The 13,092-nt window shown below is 32.9% G+C and overlaps 1 protein-coding gene and 1 long non-coding RNA gene across 2 annotated transcripts in view; one reads left to right on the top strand and one right to left on the bottom strand.

The window, feature by feature from the left end:
- LOC135127340 (uncharacterized) overlaps positions 1-13,092 on the bottom strand; it is a 126,755-nt gene that overhangs the window by 73,819 nt on the left and 39,844 nt on the right. The window lies entirely within an intron of this gene.
- LOC135127013 (uncharacterized) overlaps positions 1-13,092 on the top strand; it is a 48,470-nt gene that overhangs the window by 34,444 nt on the left and 934 nt on the right. The window lies entirely within an intron of this gene.

The following is a 13,092-nucleotide window of genomic DNA, read 5'->3' as shown; positions in this document are numbered from 1 at the left end:
TACAAAGTCAAGACGGATTCATAAACCACAAGTATAGAAGTGTGTTATATTATAAATTTAAATAGCATGAACATTTGATTTTATTCTTAACATACATCTAAAATTTGACAGCAATTATTTGTTCTTATTCTAGGGGTTAAATATCGAAAAAACATAAAAGTCCTCATTCACCCGATGAATGTACAATTCATCAATATTACAATATTTCCTCAGTGCTCGGGAAGTAAAAAAGAAAGACTTAAGAATTAGAAAGTTACTTTAAAGATTAAGGATATACGTTGTTAACTTTAGAACAAAACACACACAGTACGTTAAACTAAAATATAGCAATTTCAAGTCACATTGTATACAAGGTGTTTACTCAACATGTGTTAAAAATTCAGGACTTATTTCTGGGGTTAATTAAGATTTGTTGTTATTGAATGATTTTCAGAAAAATGCTTTGTTTTGATGATAAAAAAACAATACTTTATTCATTCATATTACACTTAAGATTCTTAGAAAATTACTAGCAAAATTTGTATTAGAAATTTTACAAGAAAAATATTGTTACGTTGGTCGATGAATAAAATCGGCGTGGGTAAAACTCAACAATTTTGTTCCCCAGTAACTCCAATTTACACGACTAACTATACAGCGATTTTGTGCAGAATAATTCCGACTCGACTGGAATATCTTGACAACACTAACTGCCCCCCACAGCCGCGCGGTCCTTCTCGAAGATCTCCGTCACCACTTCTAGTCTTGTTCTGAAACACCTGTCGCGACGTCCGATTCCAGGCTTTTCTTTAGCGAACGCCGTCCAGCCGCGATGAGTCATCATCGCCATACATACTAGAACCCATAGGCGTCGTACCGGGGCGGCGTATGGGTTTCTTTCGTCACAATATTTTATATTTTGATGGTAAAGTGCACAAGAAATTGCGCAGACGTCCAAAATATAGCCACATGGTCATGTTTTGAACGTCTGCCTGTATTTGGGATTCGTATTTATTTTTATCGTGCCGCATCTTCGAAACAAAACGTCTTTCCGAAAATCATTCAAGGACAAAAAAATAACCAAAGAATAACCCCTTGATTTTTAGAGCATACTTAGTAAACTCCTGTATAATTTGATAAACGTCTTTGTCTTAGAGCGTTATTTACTTCTATTTTTTAACATATTTATTAATTTCAGTTTTAATACACTGAAAAATGAGGATTAGTTTAAGAAAATTTTTGAAAAAGTATCATAGTATTCTGTCGTAAGCTCTGCCAGCAGTTTTAATAAAACTTAAATACAGTATCTATCCGAAAGATAAACAATAAACATGCAGGCGTCATGGCTTTAAAACTAGAATTTTTTTTTCAACTTGTTTTAAGTGCGAATTGAATTTGAACTTATTTTTATGTTATTAACAAAATATGAAATGTCGATATATGTGGTCCTTTGGATTCTTAATCATTTTTCTTAAATGCTCAAATTAAGAGCAGATAAAAGGTAAAATTATCATTTTTTGAGTAAATTCAACGTCTCATATCTTTCATAGCTTAATTATTGTTGAAACGTGACGTACAAATTTACTTCAGCTATTTCCACTTGAAAATACTTATATTATGTAAAATGATTTTTATATTTTTACTTCGATTTTAATAAAAGTTCGAATTTTGACTTTGTGTTTTTTACATTTTTGCTACACCTTTTCTTTTTCGTATAATTGTCATATAACTTTCCTAGATTTCTATTAGTTTATTTATAGAATATGTGTCCGACAAGTGTGCAATGTATAAACAAACAAACTGCTAAAGAGTATTCAATAACTTTTGCGTCTGCAGTTGGCTATACATCATCATTACTTAGTTTTCAGCACGACGTATATACATTCAGCGACCTATCGTCAAATTCACGCTCTACGTAACAGCATAAATGGAACACGCAAATTTCAGCCGAATTAAGCAAACTCTTTTTTCGGTGTAACAAGCCGAACACTTCCATCCGTCGGCACGTATTAAAATTTTGGATTGAGTGGCAGAATTTAATTACATATTTCTTAAATGAGAGAATGGCTGAAGGATTGTCTGTGAAGAACGCCATTTATCATGTAACTAAACATGACGTGAGGGTGTCAAAAGGCGCTCACTATCTTTAGTCGGCAAAGTCGTGTTCTTAGCCTCAGAAATGCACATAATCGAGCCGACACGGCTATGATGTTAAACCCTTAAACAAATACTAATCTTGCGACGATAAACCTGGGAAGAGCGTTCACTCACATCCACCACGGAGAACCGGAGCAGGTTTCACCGTCAAATGGATTAAAAAGACAAAAAAGGACAAAGGCCCCAAATAAATGTTTCCAATTTCAGACGAAAGTGGGCTACAAAATCTGTTACAGAACAAAAATAAATCTAACGACTTATTTTTAAAATATGTTTATATCCATATTAGCATCTGTTGTGAGTAATGTGACCACAAGGTCTGCAATCTCCGTAAATCAAGCAGTTGATCAAACACACACCAAACAACCGATGAAATAATCTAAGAACCAGTTACAACTAGATGTGCGTAATGATATCAAATAAAATATAAATGCCTTTTGTAAGTGTGCCTGACGAACTCCAACACAATTGCTGTGAGGAGAATCAAATCTTAAAAGTTTAATTAAGGTGATAAATCTAATTTATTGACGGTATTATATCAAATAGCTCGACATTCATGAGCTTCAATTTTATTTCTTGAGGCATGGCGAATGCATTTCAATCGACCTTTTCACGGCAAATGTTAGACGGTACACCGTTTAACTTGATTGATATTGTGTTAGTACGTGATATGATTTCATATACACTCATACAGGCAGATTTAAAAAGCTTTAATTATAGGTTTTCGAGGTAGGACGGCCCTGAGAAAAAGCCTCTGCGAGGAAAAGCCGCTCCACGGTCAGACATCGATACCCGGAGTCATTAAATATAATCATTAGACCGCATACAACTCGTCTTGCAGCCCTACTTTAGACATGGAAACTGCTGAAAATTGAAACTTTTCCTTCTCGGTAAAGGCAGCTTCTTATTGCAACGCTTGTCAATTATAGATAATGATGTTCTATTGGTTACAAGTCCCAGAAATCATTAGTAGGGAAAATATTCAACTTCAGTCTGAATCTTTTCAAAGTTTAATAAAAGTAGAAATGTAGGCAGCTATAAATATCAGAAAGAAATTAGTAGAAGTGGCTCTTGGCTGATAATTGCAATGTGTCGTACTTTCATTAGAAAGACTTGTTTTTCAGCTTTCAGGTAATTTAATGGTGGAAATAAATCTATCCTGGCTCGGATACGTAAAAAAAGGTTCATACAAAGTTTAAACGTGTATTCATTTATATTGAAAATTGAAATTAGTATTATAAATTATTTATGTATTTATTTCACGCTGATCAATTACTGCTTTCAATGTAACACTTCAACAGAGATTTCTGTTATTGAACAATAAACAAATTAGATTTATTACTTCCACGTAATAATTTATGGGGTAGACGGTCTAACCAAAAATATCAGAAATACCAATATTCATGCAGATACAGAAGAAATAAAGTGATGAGGAAGTTTCCAGTAATTTTCTTTACACATTTTCGCTGACGTTTCCAGTTTATGATTCAAGCACCATGTCAGTCTATTCACTTCCAATAAATAGTTAACAACAACAGTGAAATATTCTGGAGCAGCTGCATTACACCAACATTACATAGAGTGATAGAAGTTCGAATTTGACGAAATTGCGCGTTTTGAAATTCCGAATACTCTTTTCAATGATTTCACTGAAAAATAGTTAAAATTGAGTGTTGATAAAACGAAATTCTACAGTTTTTCAGAAATGGCCACTAGAAAGTTTATCAACATTGCTAACGATGAATTTGTTGAAACTACAAATACTCGAGTTCAGTACAGCGTTTAGCGTAATCAGTACGACTAAGATAAAGCATTTCAGTTTTATCCTTAGATGAATTTTTCCAATATAGTGCATGGCAACAATTTGGGAAACGAGATGAGCTAGTTCTTAATAATTGTTGTTCAGAATTAGTTTTTCAAACAATAATAATTATCCTAGACATCAACAAAGATATTTGATTTTATAGAAAAAATAACAAAGTTGTTTGTAGGAATTTTCAAGTTGGTTAAATTTGAGTTTTGCAATTCTGAAGAATAATAAAAGATAATGTTTTCCGGCCCAAATAATAATATTAAGGTGTTCAATTAAAAAAGGCACCAAGTTGGCGTTGTTTTTTTGATAGGAGTAAACGTAGGAAAAAATGCATGTGTTTTATTAATCCAGGCTATGGCGTATAAATGACGTTTGACAGAGTTGTTGGAAAGCATTAATTAAGGTTGTACCATTCCATATTGTCGGTTCTTTGTCATCGATTAAATTTTCGTTCATTACATTCCATTGTATTATATTTACAAAAGATTTTTATTTCCTGAGCGTACTATTACCCTACTGTAGTAGGATTCAATCGACGATTGGCTGAAAAATACGTCTCCCGTTTCCGTTTGCATGTCTGTCTATGTCGATTTACCAGACAGTTAATCTCCCAAATATTCGACCAATTGTTGTCAAATTTTATATGTAGATAGGTTAGGAATATCGTATAAATGGTAAAATGCCAACCAAATTTGCCGAATCATCCCCACCAACACTTTAATGACGTCACCTCAATTTTTTCATAACAAGTAGCACTTAAATTTTATATAAAAAAACATGCTCTTGTACATCTGGGTTATGAATGCGCCTTGAGTGTTTCCCCTTGGCATCCAAATTTTCACTAAATCCAAATTGAATAACCTTATACATTATACCTAACTAGTATTCCCTATATTTTTTAAACTTACTGAGATTATAAAAAAACAGAATTTCCCAAAATCCAATTTTATAATTTTTCAAAGAATGACACCTTAATTAAATTTGCAGACACGGTGACTCCAAACTATTCATGCATAACGAACGGTTCATCCCACTTTTCAAAAAATTTGAAAATACGTGCGTATTTTTATCAGTATTATATTGCGCCTATCAAAACTTGTATACGTGTTTTTACTTAAATATTGATGACGTCATCACAAAATTTTGCAACGGAAAAACTCACTTCAAACATGTGCATGGCGTGCTTCTTTACATTTATTTTAACACTATTATGACTAGTATTTTAATTTATATCGTAAAAATCATTTTTCAGCAAAATTGTATATGTTGTACAAACATACTGCGCTTCAGAGGCGAGGGAGGTTCTATCTAAATAAATTTGGACCAATTTTTTAAAAGAACTTTTAAATAGTTAGGCTGTAATGCTAAAATTTGATCCAGAAAATAAGTAAGATATTTTTTAGTTTTCGTAAAAAAGAACCGAGCTTTTCAACTTCTTTATGTTGTATCTATACATAATTTTCAACTTCTCGAATGTAAGCTAAGGAAGTAGTGTACAGGATCCAGCCTAGGAATGGCTACTTTCATATTTTCTCGACACTTCATGCCCCTAGAATATAAAAAAATAGGTCTTCTGTCTGTCCGTCTGTCTGTCCGTCTGTCTGTCCGTCTGTCTATCCGTCTATCCGTCTGTCTGCCGTCCCGGATTTTTATTAGACAGATAATCTCCGAAAATACAGGTCCAATTGTTGTCAAATTTTGTAGTTATATTAGGAATTGATATCATGTAGATGGTAAAACGCTAACCAAAATTTGTCTAATCATCCGCACCAATAATGTGATGATGTCACTTCACAATTGTACATATTAAATGGGTTTTAAATTGTATAAAATAATATAGTCCTACACATGTAGTTTATGACTCCGAGACGTCTAGATTTTTGAAAAAAAAAATCAAAATTATAAAACATTTTGCAATACAATTTTGAATCTGCAAAACCGAATGCTTGACTGAAAAAGATAATCAGTTGATCAAATTAAGAACGAGCCACCCCATTTTCTCGAAAATGTGAGAATACGCTGGTCTTTATAACAATAAAATAATGATAAAGTAAGAATTCTAATAATAACATTCAGAATATTTTGTTCAATTGAGGCTTATGAATAATTTTAGTCATCTGTTTTGAGGCGATGAACTCATTCACATCAAACAAATGTCTACGTGACATTCTTCCGATGTATAAACATCAACATTTTAAACACTACGCATATTGCTCAGATAGCACTATTTCCGTTGATAATGTGCTGTAAAGATATTGTACAATTTCCACCGAAGTTAAGGGACCTCTTCTGGTCTAAATTTAAGGGAAAATAAAATGTATTTGTTTTTAATTTGGTTATTACAAAAATATGATTTCGTCTTCGACTTACCGTTTGTTGACACATATGATCTCGAGATTGTGCAAAATGCAAAATTGGCCACTTCCGGGGGTTCCACTAATTTATGACTTGCAGCCAGGCAGCCACCTGCACAAAGAGCTGGCGTCTATATTTTGTTTGCAGTATCGTTTCTCATTAATATTTTGCTTTTTTATCGTTCAATAAAGTATATCGCACACTTTTGCATTCATATTTTTTCAATTTGCTTATCAGGGTGATGCCAAAAAAATTAATGACTCCATTTGTTTTATTGATTAAATCAAGAACTAGAAAACCGAATGCCTTCAAATCTTGCAAACAATTTTACAATTCTTCGAAAATGCTGGATATGTTTCATTGTAATTCAGGACCGAGAGAAGTTGTGTCGAATCAACTTTCGACCAATTTTTTACCAAACATAAAATGTTAAAAAATTAATCGTTATTTTTCTTCAAAAACTAGTATTAAGGCAAACTCACAAGTAACAGCGTCTTTCATATTCTCCCCATTTCTTGCGTGCCTCAGTCTCTAATAAATCAATATTCAGAAGTATGTTGTTCATGGTTCGGTTACTTTACACACGCTTAATAGCATATATGTAATAAAAACTATATATCGATACTTATGTTTTAGACCGTTTAAAAATTATTATAAGTTGTAACATAAAAACAGCTCAGCTAGTTCATCATTAAAGTGCAATTTTAACTAAGCAAAATTTCGTAGTTATTTTAACTTAGAAATTATGTTATTAAAATACGGCTTAAGTAGCGCACGCAAACTTGTGTAAAAAGAACCTACTTGCTTTCAAAGACCATGTCTGTGTCAGCTCAAGATATGTCAGCATCTTATTCATTCATTTTTCAGTGCAGAAATTAGGTCAAATTCTAAACCAGTTCAATTAGTTCACAAACAAAAAGTTCATTAAGCTGCTTGTTTTAAACAAATTATTCACCGAAGTAAGCTGCCATAGTTAGTTTTGCACTTGCCACACACTTTTTAGTATTAAGCAAATACAAACTTTAAAGAAAAAATTGGAACTATGTTTCAAAATTATTTCTTAAAAAACGGAGGTGGCAGATTAAATCCTCAACCCGAACATATAAATGAAAAGATCGGGTCGAGATAGTTCTGGCAATGGTGATTTCAAGAGATGGAAACATTCCAAAAAGGGCCATAACTTTAAAAAGGATTTTCAGCCAACAGCAATCTGATAAACTTAATAGTTGATGTGGCTAGAAAAAATAGTTAATATTAGAGTGTCAGAAAATTGTTATGTAATTACTCTTACGTGACAATTAAATTTGTCACCCAATTACAATTAAACACGTAATGCTCCTCATGTTGTTGCACAGAACTAAATTACTTTTTGTAACGTGTAATTACAAACGATCTTTTTTATGAAGACAAAGTTCACGAATATTTGAAATCGATTGTTATAATTCAGGGAATCGTCTCATGGCATCAACTTGGGGACAAACAAAAATAAATAATGATAGTAGTTAATAAGAGCCATCAATAACCAAACTAATAAACTTCAAAAAATGTCCCTGATTTTTTTCTAGACTCGATAGAACTATTGATGTTATACGAGATCGACGTGTACTCTAATTCAGTACATACGAATGCGCATAATAAATCCCAGACTTTTGTGAAGCAACTTGATCAATATGACTTGAAAATGACGGAGTACATTTTAAGGCAGTTTGACATTAATATAGAATATTAATAATGTCGTTAAGATACCACACAAAAAGAGGATGCTGCACAACTGATCCCTGCAGTGTTCCAGATCGTATCTGAAGAAAAACCCTGAAATTCAAGACGTAATAATTTTTCTAAAAGTGTGATTTTAATTTATAAATGAACGTTAGAAATGTCATATTATTCAAGTTTACGAAGGGTTTTAACTGTTTTTAGTAATATATTTGATTACTTTCTGTGTTTTGTTATGACTAACCCGTAATAATAACTATTCCGGCACACGCTCTAGGTGGTTTCATGAAACAATGTTAGAGAATGTACTTAGTAGTATAATGAGAATTAAATTAAAGAAAAAAATATTATTTTTATTTATTATTATTTGATTCTTAATTTGTTATGCCAATACACTAAAAATGTGGACGATGTGTTGAACTACGAAATTTTCAAAGAGAGACCAAGAAGGCGTTATAGCAGACTATTAATGCACCGTATTAACTTCAAATGTTAGTTTATTAATTAATGAATAATTACAGTGAGTTGACAAGCCATTGATTGGTTCGGTTTGAAGTGCCATTCTATTAAAATTGAACTGAAAGGAAGTACTGAAGTTAATTTACTTCATGAGCTACTGTAAATATTTCTTATAACTGCATATTTACTTCCATTTAGACGACTTAATTACCCGCTTAAGCATCAGTCTCCATTCAGAGTAATGTAGGTAAGCTAGTGTTAAATGCAGCAGGAACAGTTTGTGCTCGGTAACTTCCAAAGCAGATCTGAGTAAGCTTTCAATAAATATTCTACAGATGTGGGTTAACTGTCAACCTGGAAGTCTATAATCTAATCGTTAAAAGCGCAACTGTGTTAGCAGTGGGCGATTTAACTGTCCCACCCCTTTTCACGTCGCGGAAAGTGCAGGACAATAGCTTCGGTAAATCGAGCTTACAATAACAGGGCAATAAACAAAATTCTCCAGAAAACGTGAAATTTATTCTTTCTTCCGTGAGGAAAAATAAGCATGACGCGAAGTACAGAAAGAAACAAGTTAGAAGTAAGCAAAACTAACAAAAGTTGTATAACCGAAATTGCGAGCTCGTCGCCGTGGCGCCTCGTGCGAACTTTATTGAAGTATGGGCCGGTGTTTGCGACTTTCAGGTGACCGGCATCTTGTGGTCATTGACTTGGCTGAAAGAAGCGCCATGTCTAGACTAGGAAACAAATGGTTTTATTACATAACTTTAAAAAGTCATTATTTCCAATCGCATTGTTATGAGTGCAGCGCCACAAACAACTCCTTCCGCATTCGGCTGACTTATCGGAAGCGATTTTTCAGGTGCGTATTGGAAACTTGATGATGGATGGCTGCGCGAACGAAAACAGTCGCCAGCATAGCGTAAACAAACACGCTGACTTATTAGATGATGTAATTCATTCATTCGGCTCAAATAGTCCTAAATCTGGATGTTTTTGTTTGATGATAACGTTTGAGAATGAACGTAGTGGCCAAGACTGAGGAATGTCGAGAGCAAACAGTGATGGTGGCTAAGTACACAACACCGGCTGTCCACTGTACTGCTCCTAAACCGCTAAAAGTGTTTGTCTAAGCATTCATATTAGAAGGTTACTGCTACAGGTCGTTTCCAAGAAAAAACTTCTGTAGCCGTAAATATGTTTATATACACATACGGGCGCACACGTAGTACATACAGACTGACCGCGGATTTAGGTACATAGAGATTAGAACACAATTAAATTAATTTTATCCTTTATCCTTTTCCTGCTATGCAAATAAGTACCAAGATTTTGCCAAAACTCACCACCGTGAGGTTTTTTTTCAAATTTATCTGTCACACTGAATAATCAGTAATTACTGTGCATAGCACGTGCTTGATTGCCTGTAACTGTAACTTTAACGTCATCATCTTATACTTACGTAAAAAGCGTTTATTCGTAACTGGAAGGGTATTTGGTACACTTGTGAAATGTTATCACAAACGTTAAACCTACGTTATCGTAGAAAAAAATTGAAATATTTTTAGAACACAAATGTCGACAATGACGAAAACAATATCATTAAAATTGTATGCATAGTGGAACCAAAATTAACTTTATGACCTAGGCTATTTATTTGATCAATATAAATTTTCGTTTGTAAAAAATATGTGACTGTAAAAGTGAGTTCAAACTGTAGACTAAACCGAGGAACTAATTTTATTCAGGTTTAATTAAAAAACTCAACTCAACTTTGACTCAGACTGATGATAATCTGACAAGATAAAAATTCTGTATCAAAGACAAATTTTCAAAAATCCATGATTGTCTTTGTTCATATTTTTATAACAGGATCCATCAAGCGATTCATATTTTCTCGAGGTTTCATGACCCCTAGAGTACGAAAAATGTGCTCCACCGTTTCCGTCGGTCTGTCGTCTGCGTCGAGTTTTATTGGACAGATAATCATCATCAATAATTGTCTAATTACCCACAGCAACAAAATGTCACAAAATCAAACTGTATACTTTTTCGAAGAAGCACGATACGTTGAACAATATTTCAAAGGTGAGAAAAGTTCTGTCGAAATGTCCTTCGACCATTTTTTTATGCTAACCCTTATAAGTTAGCATTTTAAATTACAAGTAAAAGAGCATGCTATGCCTCTATTTCAGGTGAGTTTTTATAACAAAATTTTGGGATGATGAATTTTTTAGATTTATCGGATGTTAAATTGAAAAAGCCATCAAATTGGGCTTGATTTTTTGTAAACATTGGTAAGTATGTCTACAGTAAACGTAAAATTCAACTGATGAAGCTGACAACGTGGAAATATCAATTACTGTAATGCAACAATATAGCTTAATAAAACCCATGACTTTTCGCTAGGTTTTCTCTTATCCAAAGAGCAACGCCAAGTTGATGGCTTTTTGAATTGAACACTCCTCATCAATTGGGACGGATACAGTGTAATACGTACATAGTAAGAGTACTGAACTTCCCAATTTTCTGGAAAAAGCGGTGAGGCGTTCTTGATTTAATTAATGAAATAAATTGACCCATTCATTAATTTTTTGAATCAGCATGTATATGTAATTCTAAAAATTTTTAATACATTGATAAACCACAAGTAGAAATAGACAAATTGTGATTAAAATCTTATTAAACCATCATAACCTTAAAACGTGTGCAATGTAATTTTTTTTTCAAAAATATAGATGTGCAAGGTAAAAAATCAAGGCAGATTCACAAACCACAGGAAATGATCATGTAAAATTTCATAACAATTAGTATAGTAGTCTGGGAGATTATCTGCCTAATAAAATCGTCAACAGACTACAAACAACATAACAGATAAACGGAAACGAGAGATTTATTTTTTATACTTTAGGAATCATGAAACTTCAAAAAAACATGAAAACAGACGTTTGTCGGAAGGACCCTGGTTCACGCTTGGAAGGTACAAATTGTTACACTAACTATACTTTAAACAGTGCATATTACATATAACATTAAACAGATCTAGAACAGTTAACGTACTGCAGTGAATTCTTCCTTGGTTATTTTTGTATCCACCAAAATTTGATAACGTGATCAAAAGACGTTGGACGGCATAGTAGCAGGGTTGACAAAATTTTATTTATTTTTTAATACATAGATGCTCCTGTACTTTTATTTTATTTTGTTTTTATTTTTTACTTCCCAAGCGTAAAAGTAAGAAAGTATAGTAATCGAGTTCATCGGGCGAATTGCCACTTTCATATTTTCTCAATGTGTTATGACTTCTAAACTAGGAAAAAAGTGGTCTTCCATTTCCATGTCTGTCTGTCTGTCTGTCTGGCGTCTGTTTCCATTTTTATTAGACACGTAAACTTCGAAATTACCGGACCGTTTGTTGTCAAATTTTGTATGTATATTAGGAATATACTGTGGAGATGGTTAAACGCTAACTAAAATTTGGCTAGTCATCCCCAACAGCCATGGGATGACGTCATCTTCAAAATTTATAATAGTAAGATTTTTAAAATTTTATAAAATAAGATACTCCTGCACTTGCCCGTGTGAATCCGTGTTGAGTTTTCACTCTAGACATCCAGATTTTTGGAAAAACAATCAAAATAGTATAACAATATTTTGTAATTTAACTTTGAAACTGCAATCATAATCACCGTAAATCGTTAAGCAAAATGTATTCGTTTATCCCTTTCCAAAAAATTGATGACGTCGTCTCAAAAATCTAATCCCCCTGAAATATGCAAAATATTGTACTTGTGTTTATCAACGCACTCATAATTTTTAGAATTACTTATACAGAATTACTTAAAAAATTAATCAAAGAGTCAATTTATTTTATTGATTAAATCAGGAACTGCACAATCGAATGCTTTGAAATCTTGCGTTTTAAACTTATCGTAACCATGGCAAATTTTTAGTCAAAATATATCTGTTTATCCTCTCGAATAATAGTTGATGACGTGCTCTCAAAATTTTTTGCCGAATAAATCCTATCCAAAATGTGCAAAATATGATGAGTACATACTTGTGATTTAACAGTGCAATAAAAGTTTTTAAATTTCTTATACAGGGTGACTCATAAAAATTTATGAATGAATCAATATACTTATTTTATTGATTAAATCGGGAACGGCTCACTCCATTTTCCCGAAAATTTGACAATAGAATACTGTTATCATTACACTGCACCTATCCAAAGTGATATATGAGTCTTTCCAAAAATTTTGTTAAAGGTAAACTCATTTGAAACCTACGCGCAGCACGCTTCTTTACGTTTATTTTAACGTTACATACATTATGTTTTACTGTAGTTCAGGGGCAAAGGAAGTTCTGCAAAATAACCTGCGACCAATGTTTTTTTTTTGGAAATACGAATGTAAAGTTTTGACATTACAAAAACCAAAATTTTAAAAGGACTTCCCTGGCATGACTTTCATTTAGCGTCTATTTACACAATTATTGTATGTACCTCCTTTAATTTCACAGAATAAATAGAAAAAATCCAATACAAGTGTAGTGAATTAAAAAATAACTTTTTGAGTATACTTACATCACCTTTTTACTTGCGAACTTTATTC

The sequence above is a fragment of the Zophobas morio genome, unplaced genomic scaffold (assembly GCF_036711695.1).
Source record: "Zophobas morio isolate AGI-343-1 ecotype UQ-CSIRO unplaced genomic scaffold, CSIRO_AGI_Zmor_V1 ptg000011l, whole genome shotgun sequence".
NCBI classification, from domain to species: domain Eukaryota; kingdom Metazoa; phylum Arthropoda; class Insecta; order Coleoptera; family Tenebrionidae; genus Zophobas; species Zophobas morio.
Note: the sequence above shows the minus strand (reverse complement) of the source record. Positions and strands in the feature narration are given on the sequence as shown.